We start from the raw sequence: 22,910 nt of genomic DNA, 5'->3' as shown, positions 1-22,910 counted from the left end.
TACGAATGATCTAAAAGGGGCAGTTTTTTGTATGGCATGGGACACGAATTGAATGTTTACTATATCAACACAATACACGGTGATATATTGCTTGGTCAGAGATCAGTTTCATGCTCTAATATTCAAGCTCCTATCCTCAGTGGGTGAGCAGTGTAATTGAGTAACCGTTTTTCAGTATTTGGCGATAAGTAAGGACACTTTGCAAGGTTTAATTATTGGTGCAATATGGCGATCTGTGGAAATTACTTTTTTTTTTGCCAATGAATGCCTCGTCCACAGAAAGAAAAAAAAGGGGGATGGTACTGCCACAATGGTGGCATCAGTACTTGGGTGAGTAAATTCGAAAAGAGTCAATCATGTCACAGTTCTTTGAATACTATCGAATAGTATTCAAAGAACTAGGACTGACTCCCAAACAGCAGGGAACTAACATGCATCGAGAATAAAAAATAGTGGTAATGGCTAGGCACTAGCCGGAATCTGGATCTGCGTAATAAATCCTGCAAAAATAGGACGACTGTTTTCTGCACTCTATCATTTAAAAACAGCATCTGAAATGTAATACAGAACATTAAAACTGGTCTGTCAACGGACATGAACACACTTTCACTATCTGACAGATTTTTGGAATCGTTCTTAATTATGATAGCAACACCTTACGTAATGGACAAGGATGACGCTGTAGGACCACCGGGAAAAAATTAGAAAACCATAACGGAAGGAGGTTGATAAACTTATTTGGCCAATTACAGCACAAAGAAATCCATAAGTACACCTAGGCCGATCTGTCAAGGAACATAAAATCAAATACACTATGGTGCGGAGGCAGAAGGGAACGAAGGTAAAAGATGTAAGGGCCAAATGAGGAATAGAGTGTGGCTCCGATCATTTTCTAATTTCATCAAAAACTGTTTTTCCGATTAAGTGCAACTGGTGGAGCATCTGTGTGCTAATGAGTTATACGGTTTTTGAAACTCAATTAAGGAAGCAGTGGAGGAGGCTTATGGAAGGAAAAGGGAGAGAAGAGTAAGAACTGAATGGATGATTGGATGATTATGAAATTGTTGGAGGTGGTTGAGAAAAGAAGAAACTATATCACATGTGGTTAATCTCTCTGAGTGGAAAGGATTCGGAGAGGCACAAGGTATACAAGAAAGTGTAAGAAGGAGGCATGTGAAAGAGTACGTGTAGAAATAGGGCATTCACTCACATTTAGAAGTGTGGCAGAGGCATGGAAGATGACAAGGACATGAAAATGTCTAGAAATCCAGTAGACTCAATCCAACCTGTATTTATTGGACAGTGGAAAAAGCGCCTTGAAGAATTTGTGGTAGAGGAAAGAAGAGACCACTTGGTAGAAGTCTACAACAAAAGCAGTACATCACATAATACAGAACCTGTACTAGAGAAAGAAGTAAAAGAGATGCTGAAAAGGCAAGAAATGGAAGGGCAAATGGACTAGGAGGAGTTGTGATGGAATTTTGGAAACATGGGCCCCCTCAAATAGAGAGACTTGTATGTAAATTGTTGACTCAGATTGTGGAGGGAGAAGAAATACCACTAGAGTGATGTGTATCCTACATACCTGGCATTTATATAAAAGTGAACAAGAAGTAATCAAATAAGTTAGTATTATGGTGTCTATCAGTAGACTCTTTAGCGCTATATTGAAAAACGGGTTGGAGAGAGAGAGATTGAGGGAAAGTTGCGAGAGGTACAGGTAGGTTTTACGGTTGGGCGATCTTTTTGGATAATATTTTAGCCTTAGAGAAATAAGTCAGAAGGTGTATTCTACGTATCGGGAAGTACGTCTAATATTTGTGAATTTAGAAATGATCGTGATTCTGTACTCATCAACGAACTTTGGGAAGCGATAGAGTATGTAGATGTAGAAGCGCAACAAATATCCCTAACTCGGAGAATACGTCACCAATAGTACCCTGTAGCTACAGTAGAGAGAAAGTTGAGTGAGACATTCCAAGCATGCCGCCCAGCCCTGTTTGATACTGGAATGGGAGAATCAGTCATGAGGAGGTATGGTAATTTCTTTCCAGCATGCTACATTCTACTCATTATTGTTTACCGATGATCAAGTGCTGACAGTACAAAGTAAAGAGGATGTGTAATTTACGACAAAGACGTTCATGGAAGCATTTGAACGAGCCTGGCTTAGAATAAATATGAGTTGCGGCAGGAGGTAGAAAGGATATAACACTGCCCCAAGGAACTATTGAAACCGTAAAGCAGTTTACATACTTATAATCGATTATCCGTTTCTCGGAAAGTTGTGAAACAGATGTGGAATGAGGACACAGTAGGCAAAATAAGCAGTTAAAATGTTAAACAGGATTACTTGGAACCGAGGAATATCAAAACGAACAAATAAGAGAATTCTGCAAACTGTGTGGCAAGTATACTAGCATATGTTGCAGAAGGGTGGACCCTGAGGGAGCGGTAGAGAAGCAGAGTATAGGCAGCAGAAATGGATGGAACAAGGAGGGCAGCCAGGATATCCAGAACAGAGCGGAGAAGAAATACAGAAATTAGGGAGATAACGGATGTGGAACAACTTGTCGTGCAAAGAATCGGGAATAGAGCTCTTCAAAAGTATGGCCGTGCACGGTGAATGGAGCAAGAACGAGGCCCACCTCCAGGCAGAAGAAATCTTGGATGGCGGAGATTACCATGGAGAGCGGGAATATTTGGAATTTTGAGGAAGAGAGACTTGAAAGAGGAAGTAAGTAACACTAACTCTATTCACAACACATTTCGCAGACAGTGGACACATACCATTGTATGTATCTGCAGAATTACATAATTGTACAGCGTATAGTTCAAGATACTTGAGGACAATATTATGGAAATGGAAGAGGATGTAGATGAAGATGAAATGGGAGATAAGATACTGCGTGAAGAGTTTGACAGAGCACTGAAAGACCTGAGTCGAAACAAGGCCCCGGGAGTAGACAACATTCCATTAGAACTATTGACAGCCTTGGGAGAACCAGTACTGACAAAACTCTACCATCTGGTGAGCAAGATGTATGAGACAGGCGAAATACCCACAGACTTCAAGAAGAATATAATAATTCCAATCCAAAAGAAAGCAGGTGTTGACAGATGTGAAAATTACCGAACTATCAGTTTAATAAGTCACAGCTCCAAAATACTGACGCGAATTCTTTACAGACGAACGGAAAAACTGGTAGAAGCGGACCTCGGGGAAGATCAGTTTGGATTCCGTAGAAATGTTGGAACACGTGAGGCAATACTAACCTTACGACTTACCTTAGAAGAAAGATTAAGAAAAGGCAAACCTACGTTTCTAGCATTTGTAGACTTAGAGAAAGCTTTTGACAACGTTAACTGGAATACTCTCTTTCAAATTCTGAAGGTGGCAGGGGTAAAATACAGGGAGCGAAAGGCTATTTACAATTTGTACAGAAACCAGATGGCAGTTATAAGAGTCGAGGGGCACGAAAGGGAAGCAGTGGTTGGGAAAGGAGTGAGACAGGGTTGTAGCCTCTCCCCGATGTTATTCAATCTGTGTATTCAGCAAGCAGTAAAGGAAACAAAAGAAAAATTCGGAGTAGGTATTAAAATCCATGGAGAAGGAATAAAAACTTTGAGGTTCGCCGATGACATTGTAATTCTGTCAGAGACAGCAAAGGACTTGGAAGAGCAGTTGAACGGAATGGACAGTGTCTTGAAAGGAGGGTATAAGATGACCATCAACAAAATCAAAACAAGGATAATGGAATGTATCCGAATTAAGTCAGGTGATGCTGAGGGGATTAGATTAGGAAATGAGACACTTAAAGTAGTAAAGCAGTTTTGCTATTTAGGGAGTAAAATAACTGATGATGGTCGAAGTAGAGAGGATATAAAATGTAGACTGGCAATGGCAAGGAAATCGTTTCTGAAGAAGAGAAATTTGTTAACATCGAGTATAGATTTAAGTGTCAGGAAGTCGTTTCTGAAAGTATTTGTATGGAGTGTAGCCATGTATGGAAGTGAAACATGGACGATAACCAGTTTGGACAGGAAGAGAATAGAAGCTTTCGAAATGTGGTGCTACAGAAGAATGCTGAAGATAAGGTGGGTAGATCACGTAACTAATGAGGAGGTATTGAATAGGATTGGGGAGAAGAGAAGTTTGTGGCACAACTTGACTAGAAGAAGGGATCGGTTGGTAGGACATGTTTTGAGGCATCAAGGGATCACAAATTTAGCATTGGAGGGCAGCGTGGAGGGTAAAAATCGTAGAGGGAGACCAAGAGGTGAATACACTAAGCAGATTCGGAAGGATGTAGTTTGCAGTAGGTACTGGGAGATGAAGAAGCTTGCACAGGATAGAGTAGCATGGAGAGCTGCATCAAACCAGTCTCAGGACTGAAGACCACAACAACAACAATAGTTCAAGAGATACGAAGTCAAAAACACTGAACTACATGAAAATAAAACATCAGGGCGAAATTCGCTCTAGATACAGGTGAAATATGCGTACAAATACGTATGAAATACCTTAAGTATATTTGAAATACTTTTGGCACGTGCATACGCAGGCAAAGCCAAGGGTAAAAAACTCATCATAAACCCCTGGAACGATTTCAGCCAAATTTGGTAAACATATTAGTTATAGTCTGAAAAGAAATACTGTGGAGGTAAAAACCACCGGCTTCCTATTGGGGTGACAGTGATAACATGGTGGGAGAAGGGGGAAGGAGGAGATGAACAGACAGCGAGTGCGAAGGAGGGGATGTCCACTGTGAAGCGGACAGAGCGAGGGGAGGCGAACATCGAGAGAGAGAGAGGGGGAAAGGGGGAAAAGGAGATAGGCGGAGAGAGTGGGGAGGAGAAGATCGACAGAGAGAGGAAAGAGGAGGGGTGGGCAGAGAGAGGGGGAGGAAGAGACAGGCAGAAAGGGGTGAAGGAGGAGATGAACTGACAAAGAGAGATTAGGAAATGGAATGAGAAAGGAAAGGGGAGGAGATGAGCAGGGAGAGGACGCAGACGGAGGAGGAGATGAACCACAAGAGGGGGAGGAGGAGATGGGCCTAGACGGGGGGAGGAGAGGAGGAGATAGACAAAGAGAATGGAAAGGAAGAGATGCGGTAATAGAAGACTGAGATAAATACATACCCGGGCAACGCCAGGTACTCGGATTGTTTTACAAACAAATTATTCGTTTTTGTTTTAAAAAAAAGTTTTATTTAAAACCCAAAAATTGTAGCACCGCTATTGTGGAAAATTGATGTGCAGAACGTTTTGCCTGGCTGTAAGTAAAAGACAAGAAAACCTGTTATAACCGAGACCAAACTAACACCAGAAAATACTGGTTATAGAGAACTAAAATACTTGTATTGGTTGAATCAGTCGATTTTTCCCTCCTTAGTGCCCAGGCATATTTGGGAGAGGTGATGCTGACTGTATTTGTGACCTGTCGTGGTGTGGTGCTAACAGGAGCATAGGAATACTTTATGAGAACTTCTGATGAGATTACGGGATGCGGTCAAGAGGAATCGTTGCAGGAAATTGTCCAAGAGGATGATTTTGCTCCACTACAACGCTCCAGCTCATCCAGCACTTGAAACAGTGATATATTTCGCTTCTTTGAGCTATCAAGTTCTACCTAATGTGGGAGCCCCACATTTCCCCTGGATACCTACGTCATCTGACGGGATCAAATAGTACGTGAGACTTATTCAAGTTATATTTCTCTACGAAAGCTTAGAGAAATGGCTGGATATTATACAAATATTTTGCTAAGATCGTCTAGGTAAATCGTTCGATATTGTGCAATATATTCTCGCTGGAGGTACGTGAAATGTAATTTCCGGTACAAAAGAGCAGTTTCGGTGATTTCTCCGAACTGTATAGACGCTTGAGAAACGCAAGTTCCAAATATGAGTTATAATTAACAAACTGAATTATATAAAAAAAATTATTTTTGCAGCAAACTATTATATATAGTTTATAGTCTTGTTCTGCTTTAATTTATTTCATTGCTGTTTGCCTGTAGCCAGATTCTAACCTAAAAATGAAGCCTTTTGACTCCAGTAAGCAAACGAATTTTGTCTTGTGTGCTTGTGGTCTCCCTTACACTTTCCACAAGATGTGCAGCTAAACTTTTCTTCTCCCTCCTACACAAGTGCAGGGCATGATTCGCGTATCCTCGTCTCTCACTTGTAGCAACAGGCACGGGACAGGTACAAGACTTTGTTTCAGTCAAAAGCAACCCACTCACTTATTTGTTTATACGGTTAATAGCTGTTTTTATCCAGGGCCGATCATGGTGCTGCAAAACCTCCAAAACCCCAAACGAGTGTGTGCTGTTGCTACTCCTTTTTCCTACAGATCAGCTTTAATACTGTATTCTACGTTGGTAGCCAGGCTGTTTCCTGCTCCTTCTACTGTAAGTACGTGATCATCTCCATCGAAATCTCTGCACAGGGCCACTATGTCGTCTGTCATCTTACTAAGCTTGAAACTAGGTTTCATGATCCTTGTGACCCGATATTCTACATCCGAATTTTCCCGTAGCATTTGTCCTACGCCTCTCCCGTGACTATTACCTATAAATGCGGCTCTTCCCTATCAAAAATTTTTGAAAGCATTCTTCCAGTGATAATGAACAGCAGTCGATGCGAAATAATAGAATTCAGTCTTGACCGCAACAGATCGTTTGGTAGGAACCATGATGGTAGTTCGTGGCTATGGACTGGCCAAGATCCTTAAGAGCATGAACCTTAACTGCTGATCAGGAAATTATATAAACACTACAACGAATCGAAAACAACACGTAACGGCTAGACGGCAGGCGGAAGTTAAAACTAGAATGTATGTTCAAATGTGTGTGAAATCTTATGGGATTTAACTGCTAAGGTCATCAGTCCATAAGCTTACACACTACTTAACCTAAATTATCCTAAGGACAAACGCACACACCCATGTCCGAGGCAGGACTCTAACCTCCGCCGGGACCAGCCGCACAGTCCATGATTGCAGCGCCTTAGACCGCTCGGCTAATCCTACTAGAATGTAAACACACCACAGATATTCACTGAACGTGTGACAACAGCTTAAACAGAAACCATCCAGAACTTATGAAAAGCACTACAATGTATTCAAAACAACACGTTGCGTTCCGCAGAGCTGCTTGGAGTGTGACTGTCTGCCAGGATCCCGAACTGACAGCAAGAAATAACTTTTCTGCTACTAGTCAAGATTTTCTTCTTATCTATATTTCGCAAGAATTATTTTGCGAAATGGTTCTCCGTCCACAAGCACGTTTTCTGTGTGTTATACCATATATTCACGATATTTCCAATGTGTGAGGTGCTACACTGTGCTGTTTACTTTAACACACAAACAAATGCACAGTTTTTAATTACTGATCTATCATTCTACATTGGTGACGAAATTTGGAAAGAACTTCCACTCACAGTTTTTTGTGGTTTACTTGTGGAGAAACACATATTAAACATCACACACAATTTTGTATGATCAGTTCCAAATAAAATTGGCAAAAAAAACGCAAGCAAGCAGTTTCAAACATGTCTTTACACATAGTCTACAAAGATAACACTGCAGGTAGTTCGCAGAGGATGTGTGCTTTCATAGAGAGGGTGTTTATTTAATAATCTGGATTATTTTTTACTTGTACTGGTTGTTTATAATTACAGTATAGCTACTCACAGAGGTCTAGAGTAGACTGTAATTATCGTATGGTAACGAAACTCGGTAGATATTCTAATGCTTTAAGCGGAATCGATTTAGGCTGGAAAAAATTAGTTCAAATTTTAGCTACATGTGTAGATCTGGCGCTGTGAATGCAAGAAATATGTATAGAAATGTTTCCGTATGTAATGAATTAGGAGCAGGTCGTGGGCGGAAAAGATCAACCAAGTGAGAAAGGCATAATGTTAATTTTATAATTAACCGCCATTTACATAATACGTTCAACCTAAGCACCTGAGACGCTGACGAGGTGCCACATATGTAAATCGGCGTGATCAACAGTTCCTCACAGCAGTTCTTGAGGAATCTGAGCAACGTGTTACTCTATGCTGACCTTCAGATCTGGTAGGGACCGAACTGAAATGCCTGGGCTAGCAGGACAGAGCGGATTAGGTTGTGGATAGCGGCCGAAATAAGTTGCTGTCAGTTGCACTCAGCATACAAACTCTATTTACCAACATACAATATTACAACAAAGATGTAAAACACTGAAAACTTTAATCGACCTCCTCTGATTAACTTTACATCGGCTTCAGGCCACACTCAAAATCCAAGACACAAGGCCTAGGCAAGAAATTGAAACACAAGGTTCTTCTGGAGGTTTCACCCAAAAGTATTTTCTAAATCTTCCATGTAAACAGGCTGAAGGCCTTAGCAAAAAAAATGGTTCAAATGGCTCTGAGCACTATGGGACTCAACTGCTGTGGTCATAAGTCTCCTAGAACTTAGAACTACTTAAACCTAACTAACCTAAGGACATCACACACATCCATGCCCGAGGCAGGATTCGAACCTGCGACCGTAGCGGTCGTGCGGTTCCAGACTGTAGCGCCTGTAACCGCTCGGCCACTCCGGCCGGCGAAGGCCTTAGCAATTCAATTTTAATGGATCTTGGCTGGAGGCCGCATATTAAGCAATAAGAAGAGTTACAATCAAAAGGAAGAAGGCCGTATCTTAAAACATTTCATACAAAATTCGGCTGAAGGCCCCTATAAGGAATTACAATCTCATGCCTTAAAGACAAGACAAGAACTTTAATTTAAGAGATATTGATACTCGGCTGAAGGCCACTCATCAACCAAATAACCAAAGCCCAAACAGGGAAATTACTATGTAACACACAAAGAACGGCTCTCAGAAATTTCAAAGGGTTGGCCTGAGATTGTAACACTAACTCCCATTTAGGTGAGACAGGCAGCCTGCCCAACGACTTCTTAATCTGAAGGCAACCCAACCGACAGACAGCCGACCGAGCAATCAACAAAATCAGTTCTGCTCCACGCAACCAGTAAAACGACCACAAGATTTCAATACAACGACACACAGAGTATTGGCGCCCACAACGACCAACAACACTTGAGCTGTCGAACTACACACCGTGCAGGATAGCAACAACACGACGAGTAAAATACACCGCCGAAAATTACGTCAACGGCCAGGGCAGGTAACCGGAATGTCAATGGCCACAAGGCAGATGATACCGCTGGTCAACTGCAATAATTGGGAATAAATTAAAATAAACACCACAGGAAGACGTTGGAATCTTAGCCGACGTGACTGTGCACACGTTGTTGCTCACGGGAATATCCCAAAAGCGACAACCAGTATAAACAAAGAAATGTAAATAGTTGAGGCTCGATAGTAGGTTAAGTGAGGACTCATCTTTCATGTCTAAGATCGGTGGGCGACCACTCGCAAGCAGCACCTCACACTCCAACAGCGGATGCAGAGCGCCAGCGGCCCCTGCCAAACTACGCGCGACGGAGACTTCCTTGCTGCTTCTCGCCAACCGACCGACTGCTCAGGCCCGGAAACAGTGAGAGGACCAAATATACGTCGGCCGATGATACGACCCACCGAAGGACCAACCAACGGTTGTCCCTCTCCAATCTCCCTCCGTCCGACTGTTCACGTGTGTCGCCAGCGGTCGGCGAGCACTGGCTGTCGGCGCCTCACCGGCGCTCCGTCCCCGACTTCACTGCTGCTGCGTCCCGACTGCACTGCTGGCCCGTCTCCAACTGACTGCCAGACACACGACGACCCGGAAATACTATCGGTCGCTGCAGAGATGGTAGGACAGTGCACTTATCGATACGCGCTGCTGCTGCCGCTCACGGGCAAGTAAGGCAGGAAGTTCGTGACGCCAGTAAATGGAATAAGAAAATGAGGCGGCAGTACCGTAATAGAAGACGACAAACCATAAATGGCATTAACACGAGCCGTGCACGGCTCACGAACGTGTCCCTCGTAAATGCGTTCTTTTATATATCCCCAAGCTTAAATGCCAAATGGATTCAGATCAGAAGATCTTGCAGGCTACGCATCTGCAAAACCTCTGGAGATAATACGTACGTGGAAGGTTGCACTGGGCAGATCTTTCACAGGGAGAGCGACATGAGGTGTTGCCCAGTCTTGCACGAAAACAGTGGTTTCCACGTAGCTGCGCTCTTCCAAAGCACACGCTGTACAAAGAGCTCTCAATGCTTTCCACACGTCTCGGTACACCTGTCAGACCCTCTGGGTGTATTCTCTTCAAAGAAGAACGGACCGAGAATAAAGGTGCTTGTGAACTCACGCCACACAGATACACTCCTGGAAATTGAAATGAGAACACCGTGAATTCATTGTCCCAGGAAGGGGAAACTTTATTGACACATTCCTGGGGTCAGATACATCACATGATCACACTGACAGAACCACAGGCACATAGACACAGGCAACAGAGCATGCACAATGTCGGCACTAGTACAGTGTATATCCACCTTTCGCAGCAATGCAGGCTGCTATTCTCCCATGGAGACGATCGTAGAGATGCTGGATGTAGTCCTGTGGAACGGCTTGCCACGCCATTTCCACCTGGCGCCTCAGTTGGACCAGCGTTCGTGCTGGACGTGCAGACCGCGTGAGACGACGCTTCATCCAGTCCCAAACATGCTCAATGGGGGACAGATCCGGAGATCTTGCTGGCCAGGGTAGTTGACTTACACCTTCTAGAGCACGTTGGGTGGCACGGGATACATGCGGACGTGCATTGTCCTGTTGGAACAGCAAGTTCCCTTGCCGGTCTAGGAATGGTAGAACGATGGGTTCGATGACGGTTTGGATGTACCGTGCACTATTCAGTGTCCCCTCGACGATCACCAGTGGTGTACGGCCAGTGTAGGAGATCGCTCCCCACACCATGATGCCGGGTGTTGGCCCTGTGTGCCTCGGTCGTATGCAGTCCTGATTGTGGCGCTCACCTGCACGGCGCCAAACACGCATACGACCATCATTGGCACCAAGGCAGAAGCGACTCTCATCGCTGAAGACGACACGTCTCCATTCGTCCCTCCATTCACGCCTGTCGCGACACCACTGGAGGCGGGCTGCACGATGTTGGGGCGTGAGTGGAAGACGGCCTAACGGTGTGCGGGACCGTAGCCCAGCTTCATGGAGACCCCAGGAGCAACAGTGTCCCTAATTTGCTGGGAAGTGGCGGTGCGGTCCCCTACGACACTGCGTAGGATCCTACGGTCTTGGCGTGCATCCGTGCGTCGCTGCGGTCCGGTCCCAGGTCGACGGGCACGTGCACCTTCCGCCGACCACTGGCGACAACATCGATGTACTGTGGAGACCTCACGCCCCACGTGTTGAGCAATTCGGCGGTACGTCCACCCGGCCTCCCGCATGCCCACTATACGCCCTCGCTCAAAGTCCGTCAACTGCACATACGGTTCACGTCCACGCTGTCGCGGCATGCTAGCAGTGTTAAAGACTGCGATGGAGCTCCGTATGCCACGGCAAACTGGCTGACACTGACGGCGGCGGTGCACAAATGCTGCGCAGCTAGCGCCATTCGACGGCCAACACCGCGGTTTCTGGTGTGTCCGCTGTGCCGTGCGTGTGATCATTGCTTGTACAGCCCTCTCGCAGTGTCCGGAGCAAGTATGGTGGGTCTGACACACCGGTGTCAATGTGTTCTTTTTTCCATTTCCAGGAGTGTACATACGGTGGGTGCGATGGCTCTTCGTGTACAATACGTGGTTTTAAAAACACCCCAAATTCGGGAGTTGTGTAGATTCACAGCACCGTGCACTATGAGAGGTGCCTCTTCCTCCATAGAATATTGTCTGGCCACATGTCGGTCGTCATCTTCGATCTGTGCCGGAAAGCGAAGAGCATATTCAGAACGCTGCTGTGGATCATGAGGTTTCAGCTGTTGCAATGTCCGGATCTTGTACGGCACCACTGTAAAATAGACCGCAAAATTTACTGGACTGTTGACCGTACGAGGGACAATTCTCGTGACACAGCACGAGCACAAGCGCTACCAGGGGCATGGTTGCATGGTCAGTTAGAGTAACAACAACCTCGCCAATGACAATGGGACGCCTTCCTCTACCAGGTGCTCCGTGTTTTCGAATTTCATTACCGTCTTCTTTAAACCATTAAATGGGCTCAGGTCTCTTCTCAGTCCTTTCAGTCAGCGATATTCTTTCAATGCAGCACTGCACTTGGCGCAATTCACATAAAATAGTTTCACTAACGGCGCACGGTCTCTCTTCTCGATAAAAATGCTGTTCACTCACGTTACGGCTTGTCAAATGACAGTGTGTGTGCCATACCGTCCTACAAACAGTGTACAACGCCAGATTCGCACATGGTGACCAAAATTGGAACTACCGTACTTTTTTCCGGCGCAAACTGGTTTCACATTAACGTATTACTGCGTCGACCAAGTTTCGTTGGCATATGGCAATTATAGCCCACACTGGACCTCCGAGAGTAACTGAACTTTTATTACAACTACCAGATACTTATTTTTACAGTGGCAATAATTTTTATGTGTCGCTATTTTTATTTAAGTATGCTGTCGAAGAATCTGAAGAAATTCACATTCCAATTTTTCACGCACTATTTTGTCTTTACGATTTATATGTGAATATATCTACACTTCTTCCAACAGATCTAGTTTTTAATTTTCGTTTCGTCAGTGGAGTTCACTGAAAATTTTGTTCTACTTTTCGAAATGGGTATCCTGTGTTGTGGCTGTTGTTGACTTTGTGTGTGTAGGCTTCTATGTGCTCCGCCGGCCGAAGTGGCCATGCGGTTCTAGGCGCTATATCGCCGGCCGGGGTGGCCAAGTGGTTAAAGGCGCTACAGTCTGGAACCGCGCGACCGCTACGGTCGCAGGTTCGAATCCTGCCTCGGGCATGGATGTGTGTGATGTCCTTAGGTTGGTTAGGTTTAAGTAGTTCTAAGTTCTAGGGGACTGATGACCTTAGAAGTTAAGTCCCATAGTGCTCAGAGCCATTTGAACCATTTTCTAGGCGCTACAGTCTGGAGCCGCGTGACCGCTACGGTCGCAGGTTCGAATCCTGCCTCGGGCATGGATGTGTGTGATGTCCTTAGTTAGGTTTAAGTAGTTCTAAGTTCTAGGGGACTGAAGACCACAGCAGTTAAGTCCCATAGCGCTGAGAGCCATTTGAACCATTTTTCTATGTGCTCCGTATACCTCGTGTTGAAATCTCGCCCTTTTTGTCCTAGGTATCACACGCAACATTACTGGCATGTTATTTTGTATACTTCTTAGTCTGAATATGGGTCATGATCAAACTTTATGTTATGTATGTATAAATGACAAACCACGGAAGTAAGACTACTTGAAAATGGTTGTCATTTCCCGAAATACAAAATGCAAAATATAAATAAAAAGAGAAACATGACCGGTAGAAAGAAAGTTTTATTTATAATCACAGTCTTCCAGCAACCATTTGTAATTGATAAAATCAGATTCATCATCTATCTTCGGATGAAGAAACCACTGCGAGGCAGACATTTCCAGGACGATGACGAGTAGATTTTCGAAGTGGAATTTTATGAACAGCCAAAACGCAGACGACATCGAATCATCTTTAGAAAAAACGTGACGCATTACAGAGCATTTTTTTCAGAAGTCATTGCAGACTGCTTTTTTCGACGTGACAACCTCAATAGTTATGTTGAATTATTCGGTCCCAGGCAGAGAACTTTTCCCCGAGCCCGCATACACCGCCGGAAAAAAAAGATATTTGCCTACACATGGAAAAATTACGTCTATGTCGGATGAAAGCGACGGCATATGCCACATGGTGGGTAGTATATAGCAGACGTCGTCCGCCAGCAGGTAGCGCAGTGGCATAGCTACAAGGAGGACATTGTGCTTAACCTTTAATAGGGAATGCTCACAGCCAAAAGGTACAGTTCGGTGCAAACGCGTGAAGCAGGCAGGCAACCACGCCACAGAGACGAACTCGTGCTTGCTACAGCCAACTGAGCGACTTTGAAATGTGGTCTTTCAAGTAGCGGGACGGTCCTTTCGGAAAATTGCCACAGTAGCTGCCCGTGCTGCGTCGGTTGCGCAGCGATGCTGGTATCAGTGGTCACGGGAACGATCTCACATCCATAGGTTCTGGAAGTCCACTTAGGACTGACCCCCGTCAGGATGTCGTATTGTAAGGGCAGCAGTGGCAGATCGTACAGCTACCACAGCAGAGATAAAAGGGCTTGTGGGTTTAGACGTGTCAACAGGATGTGTTGTAAACCACTTGTTAACAGTGGGACTATGGCCACGCACACCTCTAGCTAGTCTTCCACTCACGCCACAGCATCGCCGTGCACTGCTCAACTGGTACCATCAGAGGATCGCTTGGAAGATGGAATGGCACGCCGTGGTCTTCAGGAATGAAAGTAGATTCTGCCTGCAAGCAAATGACGGCTGTTTTTGCGTTCGATGTAGACTCGGTGATTGCTATCTGGTAGAGTACGTTCGTCCAAGACACACTTGCCCCACCCTAAGGCTTATGGTCTGGGGTGTGATACAACTCTCTTTCACTTTTGATGGTTCTGGAGGGGACGATAACCAGCGTTCGGCACTTGCGAATGTTGTTAGATCCGTTCTATTGCCGTTTTTGCAACGAGAAGGAGATGTGTTGTTCCAACAGGATAACGTTCGCCCACACGCTGCCCGTGAAACTCAACCTTCTCTGCAACACGAGCAGCAACTCCCTTGGTCAGCACGATCCCTGTGATCGAGCACGTGTGGGATATGATAGGCAGAGAAGTGACCCGTTCAACTCGTCAACCAATAACTCTTACAGAAGAACTACGTGAACAGGTCGAGCAGGCGTGACATAACGTATCCCAGGAGGGTATTCGCCATCTGTACGGTCGACTGGATCTACATCTACATCTACATTTATACTCCGCAAGCCACCCAACGCTGTGTGGTGGAGGGCACTTTACGTGCCACTGTCATTACCTCCCTTTCCTGTTCCAGTCGCGTATGGTTCGCGGGAAGAACGACTGCCAGAAAGCCTCCGTGCGCGCTCGAATCTCTCTAATTTTACATTCGTGATCTCCTCGGGAGGTATAAGTAGGGCTCTAAGGACTCTCCCAATGAATCTCAACCTGGCACCCGCTTTACCAACAATTAATTTTGTATGAACATTCCACTTCAAATCGTTCCGTACGCATACTCCCAGATATTTTACAGAAGTAACTGCTACCAGTGTTTGTTCCGCTATCTTTTAATCATACGATAAAGGATTCTTCTTTCTATGTATTTGCAATACATTGAATTTGTCTATTTTAAGGCTCAGTTGCCACTCCCTGCACCAAGTGCCTATCCGCTGCAGATCTTTCTGCATTTCGCTGCAATTGTCTAATGCTGTAACTTCTGTGTATACTACAGCATCATCCGCGAAAATCCGCATGGAACTTCCGACACTATCTAGTAGGTCATTTATATACACTCCTGGAAATTGAAATAAGAACACCGTGAATTCATTGTCCCAGGAAGGGGAAACTTTATTGACACATTCCTGGGGTCAGATACATCACATGATCACACTGACAGAACCACAGGCACATAGACACAGGCAACAGAGCATGCACAATGTCGGCACTAGTACAGTGTATATCCACCTTTCGCAGCAATGCAGGCTGCTATTCTCCTATGGAGACGATCGTAGAGATGCTGGATGTAGTCCTGTGGAACGGCTTGCCATGCCATTTCCACCTGGCGCCTCAGTTGGACCAGCGTTCGTGCTGGACGTGCAGACCGCGTGAGACGACGCTTCATCCAGTCCCAAACATGCTCAATGGGGGACAGATCCGGAGATCTTGCTGGCCAGGGTAGTTGACTTACACCTTCTAGAGCACGTTGGGTGGCACGGGATACATGCGGACGTGCATTGTCCTGTTGGAACAGCAAGTTCCCTTGCCGGTCTAGGAATGGTAGAACGATGGGTTCGATGACGGTTTGGATGTACCGTGCACTATTCAGTGTCCCCTCGACGATCACCAGTGTAGGAGCTCGCTCCCCACACCATGATGCCGGGTGTTGGCCCTGTGTGCCTCGGTCGTATGCAGTCCTGATTGTGGCGCTCACCTGCACGGCACCAAACACGCATACGACCATCATTGGCACCAAGGCAGAAGCGACTCTCATCGCTGAAGACGACACGTCTCCATTCGTCCCTCCATTCACGCCTGTCGCGACACCACTGGAGGCGGGCTGCACGATGTTGGGGCGTGAGCGGAAGACGGCCTAACGGTGTGCGGGACCGTAGCCCAGCTTCATGGAGACGGTTGCGAATGGTCCTCGCCGATACCCCAGGAGCAACAGTGTCCCTAATTTGCTGGGAAGTGGCGGTGCGGTCCCCTACGGCACTGCGTAGGATCCTACGGTCTTGGCGTGCATCCGTGCGTCGCTGCGGTCCGGTCCCAGGTCGACGGGCACGTGCACCTTCCGCCGACCACTGGCGACAACATCGATGTACTGTGGAGACCTCACGCCCCACGTGTTGAGCAATTCGGCGGTACGTCCACCCGGCCTCCCGCATGCCCACTATACGCCCTCGCTCAAAGTCCGTCAACTGCACATACGGTTCACGTCCACGCTGTCGCGGCATGCTACCAGTGTTAAAGACTGCGATGGAGCTCCGTATGCCACGGCAAACTGGCTGACACTGACGGCGGCGGTGCACAAATGCTGCGCAGCTAGCGCCATTCGACGGCCAACACCGCGGTTCCTGGTGTGTCCGCTGTGCCGTGCGTGTGATCATTGCTTGTACAGCCCTCTCGCAGTGTCCGGAGCAAGTATGGTGGGTCTGACACACCGGTGTCAATGTGTTCTTTTTTCCATTTCCAGGAGTGTATATTGTGAAAAGCAATGGTCCGATAACACTCCCCTGTGGCACGCCATTGAGAACAACATGCTGTGTTCTGTTTGCTAAAAACTCTTCAATCCACCCACACACCTGGTCTGATTTCCGTAGGCTCTTAATTTGTTCATCAGGCGACAGTGCGGAACTGTATCGAACGCCTTCCGGAAGTCAAGGAAAATGGCATCTACCTGGGAGCCAGTATCTAATATTTTCTGGGTCTCATGAACAAATAAAGCGAATTGGGTCTAACACGATCGCTGTTTCCGGAATCCATGTTGATTCCTACAGAGTAGACTCTGGGTTTCCAGAAATGACATGATACACTAGCAAAAAACATGTTCTAAAATTGTACAACAGATCGATGTCAGAGATATAGGCCTATAGTTTTGCGCATCTGCTCGACGACCCATCTTGAAAACTGGAACTACCTGTGCTCTTTTCCAATCATTTGGAACCTTCCGTTCCTCTAGAGCAGGGCTTCCCAACCTTTTCAGCTGGTGGGCCCCTTCTTCAGTCGAAAATCCATGGCGGACCCCTAGTCAGTCAAGAGCTCAGTAACTTTAAATTTCATAGTGAAACCCATGGGAACTGAAAGCTTCTTAATGCAAGTTCCATAGTCTTTGGTTTAGAGATGAATGAAAACAACTTGAAGGTCAAAAATCGACTTACGAAATAGGTAGTGCATTGACAAAGCAAGTTTGACATTTAATGATGCCTGGGGCCGCATACGTGCCAGCGAGCGCTGTGATTGGTCGACAAAGCTCGCTCCGCGCATGCGTAAAATGTTTCAGCGGATCTACTGCCGTGAGCCGGCGCACAAACGACGCCCGTATTGTTGCGAAACAGTCGATCAGAGAAGGCGCATAGTCCGGCAGTAAACTGTGTATGCGTTCTCACTTAGGAACCGCAAAGGCTGCTTGGGAATACGACCTGAAGTAAAAGTACATATGTTTTTCACACCAAAAAAAAAAAAATGATGAATTTGATTTTCACATTTTGATTCAATAATTTTACTCATTATTTTACACGATTTGGTGAAGGTGGCACTGGACCGTCTAGAAGGAGCCGTCGGACCTCCTAGAAAGAGCCGTCGGACCCCTAAGGGGTCCGCGGACCACACGTTGGGAAGCCTTGCTCTAGAGACTTGCGGTACACGGCTGTTAGAAGGGGGGCAAGTTCTTTCGCGTACGCTTTGTAGAATCGAATTGGTATCCCGTCAGGTCCAGTGGACTTTCCTCTGTTGAGTGATTTCAGTCGCTTTTCTATTCCTTGGACACTTATTTCGATGTCAGCCATTTTTTCGGTTGTGCGGTGATTTAGAGAAGGAACTGCAGTGCGGTCTTCCTCTGTGAAACAGCTTTGGAAAAAGGTGTTTAGTATTTCAGCTTTACGCGTGTCATCCTCTGTTTCAATGCCATTATCGTCCCAGAGTGTCTGGATATGCTGTTTCGATCCACTTACTGATTTAACGTAAGACCAGAGTCAGCGCCTGCATTGCCCACGGTGTAGGCTACACCGTGTACTAAATGCGCGCTTGAAGATGGGTGAATACCTGATTCGTCAGAACCGCTTGTGCTACTGATCTGTAAATCGAATTGTTTCGTGTACTCCATATGCACTGCAGCAACAATACACATATAGAAGGGTGAACTACCTTTTCCTGTAGTGTATTTTGGTGAGTCCGGGGCAGAGTGCCGTGGTGGCCGAACCGCGCTGACATGTGTTGCTGTGGCGGACACGGAGTTCCCGCCGCGGGCGTCTGGCAGGGCGTGCCTGGCCGTGCTGGCTGGCCGCGCCGGCACGCGCCTCATTGTCACGCGGGTCGCCGCCGCCGCTTCCTGCCCCTCCCCCCCACCCTGCGGTGACTCCTCGGCGGTGCGTCATCGCGCGGTAATTGGCCGCCCGCACCTGGCTACGCATGCACGCTCGCGTGTTTGCATACTCACCGCGCCGGGCCACCGACCGCGCCGACCCGAGCCGAGCTGGGCGGCGCCGCGCCGCGTGCACCGCCGCACTGCCTCTTCAGCTTCCCGCGCAGGTGCTGCCGGCGGAATGTGAGCTGCGTAATAGTGGCCCAACATCCGAAGTGTAGGCGAACACAGCGGAGACGCGGATTTGTTTGTAATTGTGCGACGTATGCTGTCGGTTATATCTTTCGTTTTCCGAAATCGGCCCCTAAAAATAAATAAATGTCGTGTGACTAGGGCCTCCCGTCGGGTAGACCGTTCGCCGGGTGCAAGTCTTTCGATTTGACGCGACTTCGGAGACTTGCGCGTCGATAGGGATGAAATGATGATGATTAGGACAATACAGCACCCAGTCCCTGAGCGGAGAAAATCTCCGACCAGCCGGGAATCGAACCCGGGCCCTTAGGATTGACATTCTTTCGCGCTGACCACATTTTTTTTGTTTTGTTTTAAAATCTCATTTTGTTCGCTTTTGTTCGTTGTATCTGCTCGGGGCGGACGTCGTAAGACATCCCATTAAGTTCGTTGATGATCGATTAACTCAGTTTTTTTTTTATTACAGAGGGTACGCAACCCTCTGACCGAACACGCTGAGCTACCGCGTCAGCGACCACTCAGCTACTGGGGGCGGACAACTCGGCCCCTGATGACAATAGAAGCCAATGCAACAGCCATGATACGGCAGGACACACTCGTTCCATCTGAATGAGTGTCGTGCACGCTAAATAACTATCTGTATTCGTTTACCCTCAATCAACCGTAACTTCTAACAGCTGAGAAAGTTGCTACATATATTCGAACACCTGGGTTTCTCTTGCCAGTGTTATGTCTTTCACAAAATGGAATCCAAAGACCCTACTATATCCCTCATCCTTGAGAATACAGGTCTGTCTTATTTTTTATCCCGCCTTCTGTAATATGGTTCAAAATGGTTCAAATGGCTCTGAGCACTATGGGACTTAACATCTATGGTCATCAGTCTCCTAGAACTTAGAACTACTTAAACCTAACTAACCTAAGGACATCACACAACACCCAGCCATCTGTAATATAGGCTGAGAGTGAAGGAAGCGAGTAGGATTGGTTCAAATGGCTCTGAGCACTATGGAACTTTAACATCTGAGCTCATCAGTCCCCTAGAACTTAGAACTACTTAAGCTTAACGAACTTAAGGACATCACACACATCCATGTCCGAGACAGGATTCGAACCTGCGACTGTAGCTGTTGCGCGGTTCCGGACTGAACCGCCTAGAACCGCTCGGCCACCGCGGCTGGCGGAAGCTGGTAGGAGCAGGAGAGGTGAAGCACTTCGGTACTGCATATAACGAACACTTTTTTTACTAGAGTCAAAAACACAAGTAAATAACAAAGGCATACATAACTTTGGCTAGAATGAGCACGTAGGTGTGAAGCCGTAGTCCATGTCTAATCAAAGTCTCAATAGTAAGCCAGCCCACTCGGTAGTCGAAGCGATGTTTCCAGGCCATCTGCTCTTGATGGAATAGTAAGAAATCAAGACAGCACTCGTTGAGCTCCACACGCCGGCCGCAGTGGTTCTAGGCGCTACAGTCTGCAACCGCGCGACCGGTACGGTTGCAGGTTCGAATCCTGCCTCGGGCATGGATGTGTGTGAGGTTAATTAGGTTAAGTAGTTCTAAGTTCTAGGGAACTGATGACCTCAGAAGTTAAGTCCCATAGTGCTCAGAGCCATTTGAACTATTTTTTTGAGCTCCACAGCGTCGGCCAGAGGGTGTAGTGGTCGGCGTAGTGTGTCCCCTCTCGTAGTGTCAACTTACGAAAGCGTGCACCTACGGTGAGGCATCGTAACTATCGACGCCACATTTTACACTCTCCACACATCCCATGTTTTTTTTCTCAGTTAAGTTCAACCACTTTCCCCTCCAGACCATAAAGTCATTCGTGAGATTTAGGTACTTTGCAACCCATAACCTTACTAGCTCTTCCTTTACCATACGAAGGCTGAAACCCAATCTTTCCCTGATACACTGCAGTCATAGCCATCTCTTACCGCAAACATCCAGTATTTTGACTCCTCCCGACACTCATTCCACAACCTTCATCGTACCGATTTCTCTCCAGTCCTGTCTGCTTGAAATGAAGTGAAGTCCCATGCTTCTTTATAGAGCGTAGGGGAACAATGCGGGAGACCCGCACCGCCTTACTAGCCAAGGTCCTAATGGAGGTGGTTTGCCGTTGCCTTCCTCCGACCGTAATGGGGATGAATGATGATGATAAAGACGACACAACACCCAGTCATCTCGAGGCAGGAAAAATCCCTGACCCCGCTGGGAATCGAACCCGGGACCCCGTGCTCGGGAAGCGAAAACGCTGCCGCGAGACCACGAGGGTTTATCCTTAAACTAGTGAATACCACTGAGCTGTCGCAGCTTTAATTTTGTTGGACATGCCACTCCACTGGCGCCACTAACTACACTACTGGCCATTAAATTGCTACACCAAGAAGAAATGCAGATGATAAACGGGTACTCATTGGACAAATATATTATACTAGAACTGACATGTGATTACATTTTCACGTAATTTGGGTGCATAGATCCTGAGAAATCAGTACCCAGAACAACCACCTCTGGTCGTAATAACGGCCTTGATACGCCTGGGCATTGAGTCAGACAGAGCTTGCATGGCGTGTATAGGTACAGCTGCCCATGCAGCTTCAACACGATACCACAGTTCATCAAGAGTAGTGACTGGCGTATTGTAACGAACCAGTTGCTCGGCCACCATTGACCACATGTTTTCAATTGGTAAGAGATATGGAGAATGTGCTGACCAGGGCAGCAGTGGAACATTTTGTGCGTTCACCGCGATGTCGCCAAACACGGATGCGACCATCATGATGCTATAACAGAACCTGGATTCGTCCGAAAAAATGACGTTTTGCCATTCGTGCACCCAGGTTTGTCGTTGAGTACTCCATCGCAAGCGCTCCTGTCTGTGATGTGACGTCTAGGGTAACCACAGCCATGGTCTCCGAGCTGATAGTCCATACTGCTGCAAACGTCGTCGAACTGTTCGTGCAGATGGTTCTTGTATTGCAAATGTCCCCATCTGTTGACTCAGGGGTCGAGACGTGGCTGCACGATCCGTTACAGCCATGCAGGTAAGATACCTGTCATTTTGACTGCTAGTGATACGAGGCCGTTGGGATCCAGCACGGCGTTCCGTATTAGCCTCCTGAAACCACCGATTCCATATGCAGCAATGTCGCGATACGATGAACCGCAATCGCGATAGGCTACAATCCGACCTTTATCAAAGTCGGAAACGTGATGGCACGCATTTCTCCTCCTTACACTAGGCATAAAAACAACGTATCATTAGACAACGCCGGTCAACTGCTGTTAATGTATGAGAAATCGGTTGAAAACTTTCCTCATGTCAGCACGTTGTAGGTGTCGCCACCGGCGCCAACCTTGTGTGAATGCTCTGAAAAGGTAATCATTTGCATATCACAGCATCTTCTTCCTGTCGGTTAAATTTCGCGTCTGTAGCACGTCATCATCGTGGTGTAGCAATTTTAATGGCCAGTAGTGTACTTGTATAGCCTATATCGATCCTGGTCATATGGCAGGGCTACGGTTTTTGGTCGACTGTTGTTGGGTCTTCCGGGCCATGGTACCGGTGGTTAGCGGGAGGCGCGGTTGACGAGTTGGTTTTTCTGGCTGGATTAAGTAATTGTGCGAAGGGCCACTGATGCAGAATGAAACCTGACCAGAAAGCACCAGCACGCTTAAACGTTACAGGTTCCGTAGATCACGTGCACAAATTTGAGGCAATAACACCCCTCCTTGGAATCCTGGAAGTCATGGCTCCTTCGCACCTGAGTGGAGTTAATCTCTTATTGGTACTTGTTATCATAAGCCCACACTTGTTTCAATGTTGAATTAGACTTGTTGTGTTCATTACGCCACCGAGTGATTGTGTGGATGGTCATCAATCAGTGTAACTAATTTAAATCTGTTTGTTCC

This window comes from Schistocerca americana, chromosome 6 (genome assembly GCF_021461395.2).
Source record: "Schistocerca americana isolate TAMUIC-IGC-003095 chromosome 6, iqSchAmer2.1, whole genome shotgun sequence".
NCBI lineage: Eukaryota > Metazoa > Arthropoda > Insecta > Orthoptera > Acrididae > Schistocerca > Schistocerca americana.
This window is presented reverse-complemented; position numbering follows the sequence as displayed.